This window comes from Dendrobates tinctorius, unplaced genomic scaffold (assembly GCF_039654945.1).
Source record: "Dendrobates tinctorius isolate UK_male_01 unplaced genomic scaffold, ASM3965494v1 ptg000084l, whole genome shotgun sequence".
NCBI classification, from domain to species: Eukaryota; Metazoa; Chordata; class Amphibia; order Anura; family Dendrobatidae; genus Dendrobates; species Dendrobates tinctorius.
The window spans coordinates 12,746,929-12,768,389 of record NW_027361752.1 but is presented as its reverse complement, the minus strand read 5'-3'; the positions used below and the strand labels follow the sequence as shown (position 1 = coordinate 12,768,389).

The window sequence follows — 21,461 nt, the reverse complement described above, 5'->3', positions numbered from 1 at the left end:
GATTGTGAGTCATGGGGAAAGCAAGCATCTACAGTAAAAGGTAGTTGAACTGTATAAAACAAGAAAGGAATACAAAAAGATATTCTAGGAATTGATAATGCCAGTCAGCAGTGTTCAAACTGTGATTAACAAATGGAAAATCAGGGGCTCTGTAAAACCAAAACATCAGTCAGGTAGACCAACCAAAATTTTGTCCACAACTGCCAGGAAAATTGTTTGGGATGCAAAGAAAAACCCACAAATAACATCATCTGAAATACTAGACTCTCTGAAAACTAACGATGTGGCTGTTTCAAGATGCACAATAAGAAGGCACTTGAAGAAAAATGGGTTGCATGGTCGAGTCGCCAGAAGAAAGCCATTGCTGCACAAATACCACAAAGTATATCGCCTACAATAAGATGTGCAGGATCTGTTATCCACTATAATGGGGATAACTGCTCACAGATATTTGCATATAGCTGTAGGGTAACCATATTCATGGGACACAATCCCTACATATTTAATCTGTCAGTATTTCAATATTTCACCTTTTTTATTTGATAAAGTTAAGATATTTTGCAATCACCTTTATGGAAGCTTCAAGGTTATTTCATGTAATGTCATGGCTCTAGAACTGCAGTAAGTACATAGTCAATGAAATTCTAACTACTGTATTGTGGCTTCTATTTTTGAAGACAAATCTAATGCATTTTTTACTCCATAACATACTGTAGCCTGAGGTGAACATTTCCATAACAGCACACATCACTGCTGAATATTAAATAATATAGTTATAGAAAGTTGCAAACTCTAGAACAGCTTCACTGAATAATGTGGGAATATTTATATGGAAATGGATGTCAGAGACACATTAAATGCTTCTATTAAAACAAAAAAAGTTCCCAGTGTTTTACATGGATTCAACAATGTAGTGCAATGCTCAAACAATTAACTCATACTGTAGATGTTAGAATGGAATTCTACCATCTGCCATTTTTTGGACTACTTAGTATTCCGATGGAAACTTCTTACTTACATTTTTGTGTCTCTTGAATTTACCCACATTTGATCTCTTGTGTTCTGTTTTTGACCACTGTGTCCATGTCTACTAGCACATGTGAAACCTGTTGTGACTGACTGTATAGTGTTTTGCACAACCTGTTATGGAAATCACAATAAGTAAAGAATAGCGGGTCTTCAATAAAGTAAATATCTGCTCACTTTGCATAATGTGAAACCCCTACACTGTAGCCTACTAGAAATTTCCCCGCCTAAAACCCATGTCTATGAGCCCTTTTGTGATTATACAGACCAGTGTTCCCCAACTCCATCCATCAGGAATCACAAACAGTTTTATGTTTTTAAGATTTCCTTAGTATTGTCCGGTTGCTAATTCCATCACCTGTGCAACACTAAGGAAATCCTGAAAGCATTATCTGTTGGTGGTTTCTGAGGACTGGAGTTGAGGAACACTGATATAGACAGTTCTGTGCAGAAGGCTGACTCAAACTAATTGTGTCACTGTTAGCTGTGACTGAGACTAGTGATGTGCTATATATTCCATAAAACATTCTTCTTCTTCCCCATTATTTTACATGCTAGAGGCCAATTACAACTTGTGTTTGATGGTAATACTGCCTGGTCGGCTGGTTTTGTTTTCTTTTACACTCACCGTTCCATTGCCATTTTATTTTTTTCTTTAACTGTACATTTTGTATAACACTATGATACAATTTGACAAGGTAGGTTTTCAACCTAAATTGTTTGACTCTTGCCCAAAAAAGACATCATAAGAAATGGTAGGTATGTAGACAGATGCATAAGGAAAGCAAAATGTGGCAAAAGACTGCAGGTATAGGTTTGGCATGTATATTTTTTGAAAATTAGACTGGTAAAACAAAAGTGTAAAAATAGACATGTACAATAAATGTCTACATGGTTTAAACATCTTTTTTTCTTCAATCTCATTCCCAAAAATGATGTGCTAAAAATGCATTGTACATATACTATATGTTCCAAAAAATTAGCATCTGTTACAGAACACTGTCTCAGTGTGTAGAGTTGTATAATTTGACTAGTAAAATAAGTGCCAAAAATTGTTTGTGGCACTTAACACTTTGTCAGGTGGACAGTCGCAGTTAAATGTTTGGGTTTTTTTAATGGTATTTTCAGATAATTTTTGAACTCTTCAAGAAAAGCAATGGGACAAGAAGCGCAAAAACTCAGTATAGTCGCTTTTGGCAAGCAAGCTCACTATCTGACACTGTGTTTAGATTATTTTGCTCTGGAAAAATGTGTTGTCTGTCTTGTGCTTTCTGATGTATTAATATTAAAAAATGTGTAATTGTAATTTAAATGAAACAGGAGAGATGCTAGCTATGATATTGCCAATCAATCATTCTGGCACTGCTGGGGATTTCTCCTTTATTACTTTTCCACTATAAATCTTTGCATTAGTCACAGACTACTACAATTATCTTTTTCAGTGATGCAGTTGTACAACACATGTGACGAGATAGCTGTAATGTAATAGCATTATGCGGCATCTCAAGCGACTAGCAAATTTCTTAAAATTCTATTCAAATTTGATTCCCATCAACTTGTTTCTTTCACCTCTATTGAGGATTGGTCATCAATGTCTTAATCCATAAAGAGTCCTTTAAACAATATAATAGACAATTTCATGTAAATACCAGAGATGATAAAAATCCGCTGAAGTTCGAATTCAGATGATGATGATGACTATTATTATTTATTTATATAGCGTCATTAATTCCATGGTGCTGTACATAAGATACAGGTTACGTACAAAGTTATAGATATCATTTACAGTAAGCAAATTTACAATGACAGACTGGTACAGAGGGGAGAGGACTATGACCTTGCAGGCTTACATTCTACAGGTTAATGAGGAAGAGACAGAAGGTCGGGGGTGCAGCAGCTCTGGTGGTGGTGAGGCGGCAGCTTGGGTGGTGGTGAGGTTGCAGAATGGTTGTTGCAGGCTGTAAACTTTCCTGAAGAGGTGAGTTTTCAGGTTCCGTCTGAAGTATCCGAGGGTGGTGGAAAATCGGACGTGTTGAGATGTGGAATTCCAGAGGATGGGGGATATTCCGGAGAAATCTTGAAGGCGGTTGTGTGAGGTATCGGGAAATATTGGATCGGATTGGATCGGACCGATATCCCAAAAATATCGGGTATCGCCAATTCCGATAACGTAAACCAATGCAAGTCAATGGGACACAAATATCGGAATGAAAATAAACCCTTTCTTTCCTTGCACATCCAGTTCGGGAGGGGGGAAGAGTGTGGGCGGTGCATGGGCGGAGACTGCATGTCTGTGTGTGCGGGCGGGGTCTGTACAGGCCTCTCGGGGGTCTGTGTGGGCCTGCTGGGGGTCTGTGTGGGCCTGCTGGGGGTCTGTACGGGCCTGCCGGGAGTCTGTGCGGGCTACCGGGGGTCTGTTTGGGCCTGTCGGGGGTCTGTGCGGGCTGCCGGGGGTCTGTGCGGGCCTGCGAAGGGTCTGTGCAGGCTGCCAGGGGTCTGTGCGGGCCTGCCAGACGTCTGTACGGGCCTGCTGGGGGTCTGTGTTGGCTGCCGGGGGTCTGTGTGGGCTGCCTGGGGTCTGTCAGGGGTTGTGTGTGTGTGCAGGCCTTCGTCCGATGGGACTACAAGTCCCATCGGGCGATGCCTGCTACAATGATAGTGATTGACACATTAGCCAATGATGGGACTTGTAGTCCCATCGGACGATGCCTGCACACACACACAACTCCCGACAGACCCCCGGCAGCCCGAACAGACCCCCAGCAGGCCCGCACGGCCCCCCGGCAGCCCACACAGACCCCCAGCAGTTCCGTACAGACCCCCGGCAGGCACTCACAGACCCCCCACGGTCACGCACAGACCCCGCCTGCGCACACAGACACGCAGACTCTGCCCATGCACCGCCCACACTCCATTATAACGCATCATGATGACATCATTTCAGCATGCTTAACGGGATGTGCCTACACTTCTTAGGATCCTCTACTGGCTCATTGCATTATGGGAACTCCCGATTCTGTTATTCGATATTGTAAAAATATCGGGCTCAGTATCGGAACTCCGATACCGCGTATATTGGCCGATACCCGATATTTGCAGTATCGGTATGCTCAACACTAGTGAGGAATGAATAAGTGTGGAGGAGCATAGGAGGTCTTGGTACGATCGAAGATTACGTGAGGGAAGATATTAGGAGATTAGTCCGGAGATATAGGAAGAGGACAGGTTGTGGATGGCTTTGTAGGTCAGTGTTAGTAGTTTGAACTGGATTTGTTTGGGAATTGGAAGACAGTGGAGGGATTTGTAGAGGGGAGAAGCAGGGGAGTAGTGAGGAGAGAGGTGGATTATTTAGGCAGCAGAGTTAAGGACAGACTGGAGTGGTGCAAAAGATTTGGCGGGGAATCCACAGAGGAGGGTGTTGCAGTAAACAAGGCGAGAGATGATGAGGGCATGCACAAGAGTTTTAGTAGATTGAGGGCTGAGGAAGGGATGGATTCTGGTAATATTTTTGCGTTGGAGACTGCAGGAGGTGGCGAGAGTTTGAATGTGCAGTTTGAAGGACAGGGCAGAGTCAAGACTTACTCAGAGGCAGCAGATTTCAGGTGCAGGAGAGAGTGTGATGCAGATTACCATAATGGATAGAATGCGTACGGAGGATAAGTGAGATGGAGGAAAGATGATGAGTTTGGTTTTGTCTACATTTAGTTTTAGGAAGCGAGCAGTGAAGAAGGAGGATATAGCTGATAAACACTGCGGGATTCTGGACAGCAGAGAGGTGACATCTGGGCCAGAGAGGTAGATCTGAGTGTCGGCCGCAAACAGGTGGTACTGGATGTCATGGGACTTTATGAATTGTCCTAGGCCAAGGGTATAGATGGAAAAAAGTAGGGGCCCCAGGACAGAGCATTGGGGGACTTCAACAGAGAGAGGGTGGGATGAGGAGGTAGTGTGCGAGTGGGAAACACTGAATGTGTGGTTGGAAAGGAAAGAGGCGGTCCAGGACAGGGCAAGGTCTTTGATGCAGGGAAGAAAGAATCTGTAGCAGTAGGCAGCAGTTGACTGTGTCAAAGGCAGAGAACAGGTCAAGAAGGAGGAGGATGGAGAACTGTCTGTTAGCTTTGGCGGTGAGTAAGTCATTAGTAATTTTGAAAGATGATTTTCACAAATTCAGACAGGAAATTTGATTTGTCTCCAACGTAGTCAATGCAAATCCAATATGCCCCAATTGCCATTAAAAAGCTGCTTTTTGTGCTCTGAGGTATTCTGATGCATGAAAAATGGATGAGTCAGGAAGGGGTTAACAATAACCTATCATAATACTCACTTGCCTGTTTCTGCTTTCGCTTCAGCTCACTAGTTTTCCACTCACTCCCTAATCTTCATCTCCTGTCTTCTGTAAATTCTTCAGCATGGCTTCTCCTGAAAACTAGATATTGATGCGTGTCATAACGTGAATCACCTAGCAGGGTCATATCATCCCATATAACTGCATGGGCAACACACTTTATGACAACAAGAGGGAAGAGAACAGTTAGCAGAAGACTGAAGGGAAGCTGTACATTGTCAGAGATAGGTTATGGATAAGGTGAATGTGAGATTTTGCTTTTTAACCCTTTCCAACAAAATGGTGTTCAAATGGCTACCAAGTTGAGGAAATTCCAAGGTCAAGTCTCAAAAAATTCAGTTTCACTGTGACACTTTAATATTTTGGAAATTCTAAACCCATTTCATAAGCTTAAAATCAATTTACTCATTCTTAATAAATATTGGAAAAAAAATTATCATCCGGACATCATATGAGTTCTCACCAAAACTATGATCGACTATATGATAGTAGTTTGAGCAGAATAGATTTGTTTTATTTTTAGAGATATTTCAGGAGCTGGATTTGCAGCCTAATTTCACTTTTCAGTAATATGTAGAGTCATTGCAGCTCAAATGTCAAGTTCTTATTCTGCGGAGAACAACATCTAAATAATGGACTTTGTTCTAAGGAAATATTGAATATGTTATTTCGTATGACTGGACTTTTTATGTTTTGTGTGCAGATTTTTCTCAGACTATTTCTTTGTTAATGACTGAGAAAGAGATGCAAAATGGCAAAAAATATTGCTAGCAATACTTAATGCAGCCTATAAGTCCAGTATTTGATTATAATCCCAGCAAGCATATTTTTAGATGCTAATAAAAAATCCATTTATCATATCCAAGCATGCGTCTACTTCACTCTGCTGACAAATGATAGAACAGGATATTTTAACTATAGCGACATGTAAAGCAGCTCATCATTTTGTATTTACACCTTAGCCATTTCCTGAAACACATTAAGCCATATTTACCTAAAGATGTCACCAGATAACACAAGTTCGCATTAATATGCCTTATAAATTTACTGTACTCTCGAAGGAAAGCACTCCCTTTTGCGCAAATAAAGAAAATGCCCATAAAATTTTAATTAACTTAGTAAATCCTTTTGCTGTTATTCTGCTATTTTTTGTCTAAACTAAATTCATATCTAAAGGAGTATTCTATTAGGATGAAGTTATAACCACAGACAAGGTGATAAAAACTTCTAGATAGATGGTGGTCCGAATGCTGACACTACCACCAATTGTCAATATGGAGGATGCTGGTAGGTTTACAAAAACTTAAAAAACACTTTAATTAACATCAATGTGTGATGTGACTCCATCTATAGACACATATAACACCTGAGAGTTGAGCAGCCCAATATTACTATTGTTCTTGGAGTCTAGTGATCTTCCATCCATGTCCACGTGGAAATACTACCCAGATGAGAGGAGTTTAATGGACAAAGTAGGTGACAAATGTCATATTACTTTTTTTGGAATTAGTTGTTTAACCACTTCAAAACTGGAATTTTAACTCAAATTTTGTCTACATTTTTGCTTCATTTTCAACTTTTTATTAATGTTTCAGAACTGGGAACTTTACAATGCAATTTGGCACAACCAAAATTCCTAAAGATATAGTGGGCCAGGGGAACTTTGTCAGTCGTTCAACTGCCAAAATGGCCCACTCCTGGGGTAAGCTGCTTGGATGTCCCTTCAAGGGCAATTTTTTTGACAAAGTGTGGCCCTGGGCAAAAATGAATATTGGTGCCCAAATGCTAACATTTTGCACCATTCAAAAAAGACATTTATGGATTTACATGAACCAATTCAGACTGGTAAGCAAATGTAAATTGACTATACACAGACTAATGAAGAATGATGGGGACAGAATGATTGCTAATAGATTATTCTGTCCCCATACAGTATCACGTTATCTTCAGTTTATCTTCCGTTTACTTCGGGAAATGAGCTGCTAAGAGATGATTTTTTCTTACGACATAAACAATCCAATCACCTGATGAATGAACATTTTGCTGGTTTATTTGGTGATTGCCAAAAGCTCATCTATACTCCATCATTTTTAAATGTGGATGCTACACATACACTGTAAGGTTCACATACCTGCAAGTACGGCCATCCACACACATATCGTAAGTTACACTGCATGATATGAACAATTGTGTTACTCACGCACCTCGTGCTAAACACATACATGCACGGTATGCTGCACTTGTATTCATACTGCATGTCACATATGCATATATACACTGCATGATAAGCACATACACTGCATATTACACAAGCAAACTGTATGTTACACACACTGTATATTACATGCTACATATTAATCACATTCACACATGATGAATGCTACACACACTGCACTCACACACATGTAAATGGTTTACCAGGTTCTTTTCTCCTGTTCAGTTCCTCTATAATCCTTCAGGATGACGAATCTTTAGTCATATGACCATGGTGTCTCTGAAGGTTCTACCCTTCCAGCCTTGGAAACTGTACTGATAATACAGGACAGGTATTATCAGTGCAGTGCAAACACTTAGGGCCCCGTCACACATAGCGATCTCGCTAGCGAGATCGCTGCTGAGTCACAATTTTTGTGACGCAACAGCGATCTCACCAGCGAGATCGCTGTGTGTGACAGCGATCAGCGACCGCCCCCCCTGCCAGTATCGCTGATCGCTGTAGGAAACCCCTGGACTTTTTTTGGTCGTTGGTCACCCGCTGGCCAGCATGCATCGCTGCGTGTGACAGGCGGGAGACCAACGATCAGCTGGTAACTAAGGTAAACGCAGGGTTTCTAAGCACGGCGCTGTGCTTAGAAACCCGATGTGTACCTTAGTTACCAGCGTGCTGATGCAGGGAGCTGGTAACTAAGGTACACATTGGGTTTCTAAGTGAGGCACATCCCTGCATCAGCATGCTGGTAACTAAGTACACAGCGACGCCGTGCGCTGGGCATCACTGGTACTGATCGCTGGTGAAGCTGTCTGTCTGACAGCTCACCAGCGGTAATGTAGCGACTCACCAGCGATCCTGATACGTTGATATCATTGTCGGGATCGCTGGTGAGACGCTATGTGTGACGGGGCCCTTACAGTCCTTTTAGGGATACAGGCAATTATCCACTTTATTCTCACTCCCATAGCTGCTCATTAATGGATTCTGAAGCTGATACTACTAATGCAGAAAATCTATCATGTTGGTCTTTGTGAACTCTACTGTATAGTATAGCAGCATTCAGTATGTGGATCAGCACCACCTACCATTATTTGTGGATACTCCATCTGCTGTTTAAAGGGAACCTGTCATTATGTTATTTTACCCCTAAGAATAGTCATGTGTGCCAAGGTCATTTAATAGCTGTTAAATTCATATCTTGCTTGTAGCATTTCATTAGGAAATTATAGAAAAATCCAGCCTTGAAGTTTTAATCGGTAGTTCAGATAGAACACTGCCTCTTTTCTTATTTCTCTGCCAGCCAAAGTCTTCCAGTCTCTGACCAACAGGTCACTCTTCTCTCTATGACCTGCTTGCTCTGCCTAAGATTCTGCAATGGTGCATTCATTGCGTAGGATCATTTCATCAGAGGAGGCGGCGCATGCGCAGTAACCTCCTGATGAAGTTGTGAGCGCCAAGACTATTATTTTGCGCAAGTGCTGCCTCGTCTGATGTGATGTCCCCCAGGCAATTACTTCACCTACACAGAATCTCATGAAGGGGAGCTTCTAACAAACATTAGTAAGTAAGGGCAAGCTGGCTAGCAATAAATAGACATTTTAGTGTATATATATATATATATATATATATATATATATATCTGTGCTTGGGTGTTCGGATTGTAGACTACAAATAACAAGATAAAATGGTTAACGGCTATGAAGCATAAACATTTTCTCTGTGAGTATAAAGGCACTGTACTGTACGAGCCTGTTTTTCAATAATATATTGCACTAAGTCTTACTTACCATTTTGTGTGCACCTACATTCTCTGAGCTCTTGCAGATGTTGAACATCTGTCTAAAAAGAACCAGTGATTCATGACAAATTCTATAAATGTCTACAGGCTTGCTGCCATGCTAGCAAGATAGCGAATAAGAAAGTATTTTCATGAATACATTTTTGAGCAATAAACAATTTGCTTCTATAATGGACTCCAGTGAAAGGCGGATCGTGCGCTAATGTTACATTCTTACAGGTGTCAATGTGTTCTGTGCATTATGCATGTTGATTGAGGCAAGCAAATACGAAGAAGGGATGGAAAAATAAAATAATATATAGCAATTTTATTTTTTACTTTTATGCTTGTGTTTGGCTAAGTGCTTGATTGCTGCAGGTGGGAGAACAGATCTTTGCATCTGCGCTAAGGGAGTGTTTCTTCAAAGTCGTACAGTTCACTGTGAAAGCTGTTTTTTTACCAATTGAAAGCTGTCATAGTTCTATGTACTAAAGACCATGTGTACAATGCTAGGCATTTTAATGAGTTAGCTGCGGTGTAAGGTTATGTGCATGTCTGTGTTGGACACTTTCATATATGGATAGTAAAATTATTTTGTCTTCAAGTTTATTTTACCCATTAAAATGATGGATGGTGGAATCTGAAAAAGTTCTCACAATAAGGGCCTTTAGAAGTTTAGAAATCATAATCTATTGCTTTGTTACTGTGCTAGCAGTAAACATTGAACCTCAAAATTTCGCATAGTGCAGTTTTTTACTCTTCAACAACATTTTTGCTCAAATGTTATCATTCTAGGGAAGGTGATTTGTTTGAGCTAATGTGTCTCATCCCATGTAGAAAAAAGATTTCAAACTTTAATTTTAATTGGAAGTTTCCTTAAAATGAAATCACTTAACGACTTTTGACATGTTTATATTAGTAAATAATTGTTTTCCCATGAAATAACATTTCCACAGCTTCTCTTATTAGAAATGCACTTTCTTTTTTGTTCAATAACTTTTTGAAAAAAATGACAGCTGATTCCTGCTCCTTGGGGGTGTGTCCCTTCGCATTCTGACACTGTCCAATCAGTGCTGGCAGTTCCAGATTGTATAGGGACATGCCTATTTGACTTGATAAATGATAACATCCAGTTTTAAATATACTCATACATATCAGAAATGAATAACTACAGAACAGCACAATGTAGAATTGTAAGAAAATATGCTCCTCAGTAAATATTTTATGGGGAATACAAGAATTTACCAAAACATGTCACAAGTGTTTTCTAAACCTCTTTAAGATACATGCCATTAGTATAAAAAATGGTAGAAATATATTTTGTAGCATTTGGTTAAATAATAAAAAATGGCTTCAGAAGCCAGGGGGAGATTATTTCAGGAAATGCTTTCCTCATAATATTCTTTTGAAAGATCAAAGAGTGTAATGTGAAGTTTTTAGTTCTTGCAGACCACATGTAATTATATGTTATAGGCCATTAATGTAACTATTTATGCAAATGCAAGCTCCCTCAGGAGCACGGTCTGTTGATTTTCACTTCATAACTACTGCAATAGATACTGTTTCCTTTTATCTTTAATCTTTAATTAAACAATATCAGCCAAGTCAGAGTTTATGCTCGTCTACTAAGAAGCTTTCATCACTACCTGGCACTCAGTTCAGGATTAAATCCTTCACCTTTCTGGCCCCATTTGTATGGAATGAGCTTGGAGAAGAAAAAAAAGGAGACAGAAAGTTAAAGCAACAACTGTATTTTTAATAATGTAAGAAATGAAAGCTGTTATTAAAAATGTCCATAACTCAGAAAGACATTTCCATTTCCAATTTTGACTTTATAACGCTTCATGGACATAAGCATAGAACAGTAATATAGTTTATGATTTATTTTTATTTTTTGTAAATTAATCCTATAATTTTATAATTTTATATAAACATCATTATAGTACAGTAGTGTGTACAAAAGTCATACTGACATTTCTGCTTCTAAATAGCAGATTTGAACCTCCATTGAAAACTGTCCAGAAATTCCTAGACAGTCAATAAAAATAGGGCACTTTTTTCTGCTGTCCAGGAAAAAAAATATGACATGTCCATGACTTTTTTTTCGAGCTGAAGAGACTGAAAATATTTTTATGACATTATTTATCGTTGTCTTACAGCTTACAGAATGCAGCTGATGTCTTAATATAGGATTATTTGACTGTAGACATGTATCACTCATAATCGTAATGATTTATTAAGGTCATCTAATGTGTCATATGTGTCCATATGAAAACTTAGCTGCGCATAATTTTTAAGAAGTTGTCTAGAAAAAATAGAAAATCAAGTTGGCAACCTTGAATGGACGTACTAAAGGCCCCTTTACATTTACCGATGCACCAGCGATGCCGACCACGACATGACCCGGTCAGGATCGCTGGTGCATCGCTAACTGTTCACTAGTGAGCTGCCAAACAGGCAGATCTCACTAGCGATGCAGCAGCGGTCGATCTTGCCTTTCAGACGCGAAGAGGGTGTCTGTCTTCCACCTAAGTCCATGGCTCGCTCGTCGGCGCCAGCAGGAAGCCGATGACAAGAAATGGACCAGGCCGATCTCACGCGATCAGCGATAGCCAGTGAGGAGCCGGGTCGGAGGTAAGTATCACATGTAGCAATATCGCTAGCAATATCGCTGCTGCGTCACAAAATCGGTGACTTTACAGCGATATTGCTAGCGATATCGGAGTGTGTAAAGCCCCCTTTAGTCCTTGGTACTGTCCAGTTATCTTCTAGACTCCCATATCTAGTAAAGCCGCCAACAGTGTGGACTCACACTACTACAGCTCTAGCATCCACATTGAATACAAGACCCTGGAAACTGGACCCACTGTATCCAAATGTATAGTTTGCTGATGTTTCTTATAGTCCATGCTGCTATTTGGAAGCTGAAACAGCAATGCAAGCAGTTTTCAAAGATGTAATTGTGCATATTCCTCCGCTGCAGTGATTTTCTTTATAGTGGGATGAGCACTTTAAGCTAGACTTGCATTGGGACGTGTCATGTGACAGTAATTCTCTAAAAAGTCTGTGTAACTTGTTTGCAACTTGCTGTTGCATGACTATTTTAGAGCTGTTATTTTGCTATTAACAAATAGTTAAATTGCAGAAAAGTCACAGGTACATTGCGGGTTCATATGACTTGCAGTGAAGTCTATGGCAAGCGAGTAATGTGTAACTTGCCACTAGCAACACAAAATCCAACACATATGGAAACGTGCAACTTTGTATCTCAGTGGATTCCATGTCGCATTGCAACACCATACAAAACTAATAGATGCATGTTTTTCAGTGTTGCGTAACATGTTTGCTGTTTAGCTCAAACCAAAAAATGAATTTTGGCAGCTTAGAATATTTTAGGTATCTGACTGTAAAGTTACGTAAGATAATCTAAAGGGATTTTGTAAAAGAGGAAAGTTTCAATAGATTCATGAAAGGGTTAAATATCTTACTTAAAGGGTATCTGTCAATAGCTCTAGGGTCACCAAACTGCTTACTTTTTTGGAAAGGGTAATGAAAGACATGATCAAAGACACCTTACTATCGACAAATTAACTTTCAATTCCATGTACACTGAGGGCGGGAGTCTTTTTTTACAGAATAATTTACAGTTGGTTATCTCAGTGATGGAATATTAATTTGTGGCAAGAAAGAAATGTTTGAACTGGTCTTTTAAAACCCCATCCAAATATGTAATTAGTCTGACAAACCTATAGCTCCTCACTGGGCAGAAAAAAACAATAATAATATTATTAGCGAAAAATGTTGATCCAGGGATCTGTCCAACTCTCAGAAGCGGTCAGAAAGGAATTTTTTTCAACTCTTTGAGAAATTGGTTTGTGCCTTTAAGTGGCTTTACTTTTAACTGGATCTGCTGAGATTTAAAGTGCACTTGTCACCTATTTTGGCCGCTATAAGATGCGGCCGCTGCCTTTCAGGGCTTATCTACAGCATTCTATAATGCTGTAGATAAACCCCCAGTCCGACCTGCAAGATAAGAAAAATAACTTTTATTATACTCACCCGGGGGGTGGTCCGATGCAGTCAGGTCCGATGGGTGTTGCAGGTCCAGGTCTGGCACCTCCAATCTTCTTGTGACACTGTCCTCCTGCTTGCTTCATCACTTCTGGCATTGCACTTCTGCCCAGGTGTACTTCTCGGCCCTGTTGAAGGCATCGCAAAGTACTGCAGCGCACAGGCGCTGAGCCTCTCTGACCTTTCCCGTGCCTGTGCACTGCAATACTTGCAACACCCATTGGACCGGATTGCAATGGACCGCCCTCCTGGTGAGAATAATAAAACTTTTTTTCTTATTTTTCAGGATGGACCGGGGGCTTATCTGCAGCATTATTAATGCAGTAGATAAGCCCTGAAAGGCAGTGTCTGCATCTTAAGGTACTGTCACACTTGGCGATGCACCAGCGATCCCAACAACAATATGGATCGCTGGTGCATCGCTAAGTGGTCGCTAGTGAACTGCCACACAGGCAGATCTCACCAGCAACATAGCAGCGGTCAGGGGTCGCTACTTACATGTCAGACGAGGCGATCCTGATGTCCTCCCGCCCGCGTCCACGCGTCGCTCGTCGCCACAGCAGGAAGCCCAGCAGGAAGCTGACGACGAGAAATGGCCCAGGCTGTTCTCGCGCGATCAGCGATAATCAGTGGGGGAGTCGGTCGGAGGTAAATATCACACAGTGATATCGCTAGCGATATCGCTGCTGCTTCACAAAACCAGTGACGTTATAGCGATATTGCTAGCGATATCGCTTAGTGTGATGGGGCATTTATAGTGGCCAAAACAGGTGACAGGTTCCCTTTAAAAGTATATTAAATTTAACTATGGTATATTATGTCTTCTAAACCCACCAGCCATATGACAGTAGAACAATTAATAGAAAATACGTCAGCTAATTCTTAATAAAGTGTGAAGAGGAACAGGAAACTGTGGTTCAAACAATTCTATACTTAGTGAATCTTTAGAAATTGTATTTTCTCTTGATTCCCCCAAGTGACTCTTATTTGCTTGGTATCTAACACTTGGAAAATAAGTACTTTGAGGTTGGCAAATTATCTAGAATTCTGTTGTCTATTGATTCCTCAATATACAAATAGCTGTGAATATTGAACTTGATAAATCAATTCTACCATATTTACTTTCTTGCTCATGTGTCCATTCCCTCTTCTCAGTATAGTCTAAATCCAGTTATGAGCTAAGTAAATCAGCCAAATGAGTCAGTCAAATTAGTTAAAAACCCCTTGAGGCAAATGCTAATTGACTATATTATTGGAAAAACTCCTTTCCAATTTCACTTGCGGCAATCATGCTAGTTCTCAGGATGAACATTTTATCATAGAATCTAGTGACCATAACCTATAACAATAGATTGTTTAAGAAAGCAATTCAGGCACTCATTAAACATTTTTATTGCATAAACCATTGCAATGTCATGTGGCAGATAATTCCATTACCTCGCTGCTCATAGAGTAAAGCCCCCGTTACACATAACGATGTCCAAGCGATCCCATCAATGATCCAACAAGGATGGGATCGCTGGGACATTGTTAGGCTGATCGCTGGTGAGCTGTCACATAGACAGCCCCTCCAGCGATCAGGACCAGCGAGCAAGCAGGTTTCTAATGTAAACATCGGGTATCCAGGAGCCGCGGCTCTTGGATACCCGATGTTTACATTGGAAACCGGCGTACACGCTGGCTTCCAAGGTAAACATCGGGTATCTAAAAGCTGCGCGGCTCCTGGATACCCGCTGTTTACCTTGGAAACCAGCGTGTATGCCGGTTTCCAAGGTAAACATCGGGTATCCAGGATCTGCGGCTCCTGTTTACATTAGAAACCAAAGTCCAGCGTCGCTGATGGCTGGTCTCTTGCTGCCACACGCAGCGATGCGTGCTGACTAGAGTTGAGCGATACCGTCCGATACTTCAAAGTATCGTATCGGATGGTATCGGCCGATCTTTAAAAAAAGTATCGGTATCGCCGATTCCGATACCGGAAGTCCCATTCAAGTCTATGGGACTTCCGGTATCGGAATAAGAAAAACCCTTTCCTGCCCTTGTACAGCCTCTCTGGGGTCTGTACGGGCCTTTCGGGGGGCTGTGCCGGCCTGCCGGGGGGCTGTGCAGGCTCCGGGGGGCTGTGCCGGCCTGCCGGGGGGCTGTGCAGGCTCCGGGGGGCTGTGCCAGCCTGCCGGGGGGCTGTGCCGGCCTGCCGGGGGGCTGTGCAGGCTCCGGGGGGCTGTGCCGGCCTGCCGGGGGGCTGTGCAGGCTTCGGGGGTCTGTGCAGGCATCGTCCGATGGGACTACAAGTCCCATCGGGCGATGCCTGCTACCATGACAGTGATTGACACATTAGCCAATGATGGGACAGTAGTAGTCCCATCATCCGGCTAATGTGTTAAATGTAAAAAAAAAAAAATTACATGCTACATACATACAACATGCATACTACATACATGCTACATTCATACTACATACTACATACATGCTACATTCATACTACATAAATACTACATGCAACATACATACTACATATATACTACATACATACTACATATATACTACATGCATGCTACATACATACTGCATGCTACATACATACTACATGCTACATACATACCACATATATACTACATACATACTACATACATACTACATGCATGCTACATGCTACATACATAACACATACATACTACATGCATGCTACATGCTACATACATACCACATATATACTACATGCATGCTACATACATACTACATGCTACATACATACCACATACATACTACATGCATGCTACATACATACTACATGCATGCTACATACATACTACATGCTACATACTACATATATACTACATGCATGCTACATACATACTACATGATACATACTACATATATACTACATGCATGCTACATACATACTACATGCTACATACATACTACATATATACTACATGCATGCTACATACATACTACATGCTACATACATAACACATATATACTACATGCATGCTACATACATACTACATGCTACATACATAACACATATATATTACATACATACTACATACATACTACATGCTACATACATACCACATACATACTACATACATGCTACATACATACTACATATATACTACATGCATGCTACATACATACTACATATATACTACATGCATGCTACATACATACTACATGCTACATGCATGCTACATACATACTACATACATACTACATGCTACATACATACCACATATATACTACATACATACAATACATTCATACAATACATACATAGACATACAGTACATATAACATAGAGTAACATACTTACCAATACTTGTCACATTGTTCCCCGAAGCCATTGTCGTCTACGGAATAAATATTAACATAACAAACCACAAAAATACTCACCCACGATCCGAAGCAGTCCACGAGTGTGTCCCACGACGATCTTGGGTAGAGAACTGCAGCATCAGATGATGCTGCCGTTCTCTACGGGCTGCAGGAATCCAATGACGGAAGGTAGGTATCCTTCCGCACTGTATTCCTCCGCCACTTAAAAAAAAAAAAAGTCCCTAGTCTCACTTTATGCCATTGCTGTGTGGGAATTTCCCACGCAGCAATGGCATAAAGTGAGACTAGGGACTTTTTTTTTTTAAGTGGCGGAGGAATACAGTGCGGAAGGATACCTACCTTCCGTCATTGGATTCCTGCAGCCCGTAGAGAACGGCAGCATCATCTGATGCTGCAGTTCTCTACCCAAGATCGTCGTGGGACACACTCGTGGACTGCTTCGGATCGTGGGTGAGTATTTTTGTGGTTTGTTATGTTAATATTTATTCCGGAAAAGACAATGGCTTCGGGGAACAATGTGACAAGTATTGGTAAGTATGTTACTCTATGTTATATGTACTGTATGTCTATGTATGTATTGTATGAATGTATTGTATGTATGTAGTATATATGTGGTATGTATGTAGCATGTAGTATGTATGTAGTATGTATGTAGCATGCATGTAGCATGCAGTATGTATGTAGCATGCATGTAGTATATATGTAGTATGTATGTAGCATGCATGTAGTATATATGTAGTATGTATGTAGCATGTATGTAGTATGTATGTGGTATGTATGTAGCATGTAGTATGTATGTAGTATGTATGTAGTATATATGTAGTATGTATGTAGCATGTAGTATGTATGTAGTATGTATGTAGTATGTATGTAGTATGTATGTGGTATGTATGTGGCATGTAGTATGTATGTAGCATGCATGTAGTATGTATGTAGCATGCGTGTAGTATGTATGTAGTATGTATGTAGCATGCATGTAGTATGTATGTAGTATGTATGTAGTATGTATGTAGTATGTATGTGGTATGTATGTAGCATGTAGTATGTATGTAGCATGCATGTAGTATATATGTAGTATGTATGTAGTATGTATGTGGTATGTATGTAGCATGTAGTATGTATGTAGCATGCATGTAGTATGTATGTAGCATGCATGTAGTATGTATGTAGCATGCATGTAGTATGTATGTAGCATGTATGTAGTATGTATGTAGTATATATGTAGTATGTATGTAGCATGCATGTAGTATGTATGTAGTATTTTTTTTTTTTTTTAACATTTAACACATTAGCCGGATGATGGGACTACTACTGTCCCATCATTGGCTAATGTGTCAATCACTGTCATGGTAGCAGGCATCGCCCGATGGGACTTGTAGTCCCATCGGACGATGCTTGCACAGACCCCCGGACATCAGCACAGCCCCCCGGCAGGCCGGCACAGCCCCCCGGCAGGCCGGTACAGACCCCCACAGGGTGCACAGCCCCCCGGCAGGCCGGCACAGCCCCCCGGCAGGCCGGTACAGACCCCCACAGGGTGCACAGACCACCGGCAGGCCGGCACAGCCCCCCGGCAGGCCGGTACAGACCCCGGGCAGTCCACACAGCCCCCCGGCAGGCCGGCACAGCCCCCCGGCAGGCCGGTACAGACCCCGGGCAGTCCACACAGCCCCCCGGCAGGCCGGCACAGCCCCCCGGCAGGCCGGCAGAGACCCCCGGAAGGCCCGAAATGACGGCGCATCATGATGCGCACACACCGCGCATCATGATGACGTCAGTCTGTCAATCAACTTGGAACTTCCGATTCCGATGCCGAATTCCGATATTGAAAAAATATCGGAAGTCGGTATCGGAATTCCGATACAGCAAGTATCGGCCGATACCCGATACTTGCGGTATCGGAATGCTCAACACTAGTGCTGACCAACGGGAGACCAACGATCAAAAAATGGCCCAGGCCAATCGAGCATGATCAGCGATACCCAGCAGGGGGGCTGGTCGCTGATCCCTGTCACACACAGCGATCTCGCTGGCGAGATTGCTGTGGCGTCACAAAATCAGTGATCTCGCTAGCGAGAACGCTGTGTGTGACGGGGCCTTAAAGAATCACCATGTTTCATAAAACCTTCTTTCCTTTAGACTTAGAGGATGCCCCTTGTCATTTTTGTAGGCTTACATATAAAGAATATAATTAGACAGATCTCAATACTGTCTCTTCATATATTTGTACATTGTAATAGGATCGTCCCTAGGCCTGCAGTTCACTCATTCTCTTAATAACCTTGTTTGCTCTTCTCTATACCCTCTTTACTTCACCTGCTGTTTGTCCTTCCTATACACTGGATCCCCAAATTGTATAGAATATTCCAAATGTAGCCAGTCTAGTGACTTGTATAGAGACAAAACTGTTATTGCTCTACATCTTTTAATACATCTTATGATTTTACTGATTTTACTTTCTTTGGCAGCAGCTGCCTGGCACTGATCACTGAATTGAATTTTTTGTCCACCAATACACCCACATCTTTTTCAGTGCCAATTTTACTCAGTGTTTTACTATTTAATACATCATTGTACATTTTGTTTTCTCAGCAGAAATGTTTGACCTTACATTTATTTATATTAAATTTCAATTGCAATTTCTCGTCCCAAGCCTCCAGCTTTCATAAATCTTTCTGTAATATAAAATTATCCTCCTAGGGTGTTCATTATTTGCAGAGCTTAGTATCCTCTGCAAATATTATTATTCTACTGTGTATGCCTTCAGGTATTTAATTTATAAACATATTAAAAAAACAATGGCCCATCACTGACCCCGCGGGTACTCCACTCCTATCTGTGACCCAAACTGACCCACTCAAAGTGTGTTCCATTAATAACCCATCTCTGTTTCCTTTCACTGAGACAGTTGTTAATCACATAACACTTGTTGCATTTTCTTAAATTCCCATTGTTCTCATTTTATAAACCAACTTTTCATTTGACAATGTTTCAAACTTCTAGGATAAGTTCAGATATACAATATCCTTGGCCTTACCCTGGTCTGGTCTAAAACTTACCTGTTTGGGGAAGCTTATCAAATTAGTCTGGCAGGACCAAACTCTCAGAAGCCTATGTTGATGCTGGGTTAAAAGATTATTCTTATTGAGATACTTCATTATATCATCTCTTAGAAAAGCATCAATGAACTTTCCCACAGTAGAGATTAAGCTTTCCAACCTAAAGACTCCAGGTTCAGATTGTGTTCCGTTTCTGAGTATTGGCACCATATTTGCTATACACCAGTTCTGCGGTGTTGACGATGTTGCTATGGAATCCTTGAATATTAGAAATAAAGGTCTGTCTACCACAATACTTAATTCCTGCAGTAATCAGAATGTATCACATCTGGACATGATGACGTGTCTATTTAAAAGTTTCAACTTTTTGGATTAAATGGGTGACATTTAATTGAGAGTTTATGGTATCCTTGAACATGTCTTGAAATTTTCTTGTGTAAATACAGAAGAGTAGGACCTGGTATTTCCCTCACTGTCTTTCACCATTTCAACCAATTTTTTTTAGGGCCAACATTTTCATCTTAGGTATCTTACAGTTTATGTAGTTAAAGAATATTTTTGGATTTTTCTTACTTTCAATCATTACACCCTTCATTCTTTTCACTTTTTTTCTCTCTCCACTTATTTACTGTCTCATTACCGCCCTCTTTCTTTAGTTCCCAAAGTGCCTTCTTTTTTTCAAATATTTATGTATTAATTTAATTAACCATAGTGCTTTTCTTTTGTTTCTAATTTATTTACTCCAATATGCAGTTCAATATACTGTCCAAATTGCAGAACATAAGAAATGTGAATATAAGCAATGCAGATGAAATGAGAAGAGAATGTCTTAATTCTTTGTCAAAAATCAATGGCTTGGTGACTAGTTTATCAGTAGGCATCGGAATCAAGCTTAATGATCCAAGTGATTTTATAATTTTGATGTAAGTGTTTAAGATAATACACCATTGGGTTGCATGAATATTAAAATAAATAAAGCAGGCGGTACTCAAAAAATGGGAAACTATCAAAAGTCCAATGAAACTTTTAATATGCTGTACAATATGTGCAACCGGCAACGTTTCAGCTCCATAGAACCTTTCTCAAGCTTAATATATGGGGATGGAAATAAACAACAGTCACTTAACATTAAAAATGTGCGGAACCGGCAAAATTGGAAAACGCCTGTTCTCATGGATTTTTCTAGGAAATCCGATTTGCAGTGAAGTTATTGTCCATGAATTGAAGGTCTCTTAATATCCTGTGTAATTTTTCCACACCCCAGAGCATAATAAACATGAAATGTAAAAAAAAAATTAAAAAAACACTTATACCTGCCTTACCGTTCACCTCTACGGCTCCTCTGCTCCTCACCTTACCTTCACCTGTACAGTCTGCACAAGATCTTCTTATCATTGCCATGAGCACTGAAATACTTGCAAAAAGTTAAAGTCATAATGATAAGACATCACACAGTGCATGATGACCTTGTGTGTCACTTCACAAAATCATTCTGAGCACCACCAGAGACAGAATTCCCAGCCCAACAAAAGATTCAATGCTCGAAGTGGTAATAAAAAGGTGAAACAATGATTATGAGAAGTGAAAAGGCCAGAGACAGCAGATAAATATAACAATCTATTAAGTCTATTA

The 21,461-nt window shown here is 40.6% G+C and overlaps 1 protein-coding gene across 4 annotated transcripts in view; it reads left to right on the top strand.

Moving 5' to 3' along the window:
- The window catches only part of CADM2 (cell adhesion molecule 2), a 1,004,393-nt gene that overhangs the window by 178,979 nt on the left and 803,953 nt on the right, over positions 1-21,461 (top strand). The window lies entirely within an intron of this gene.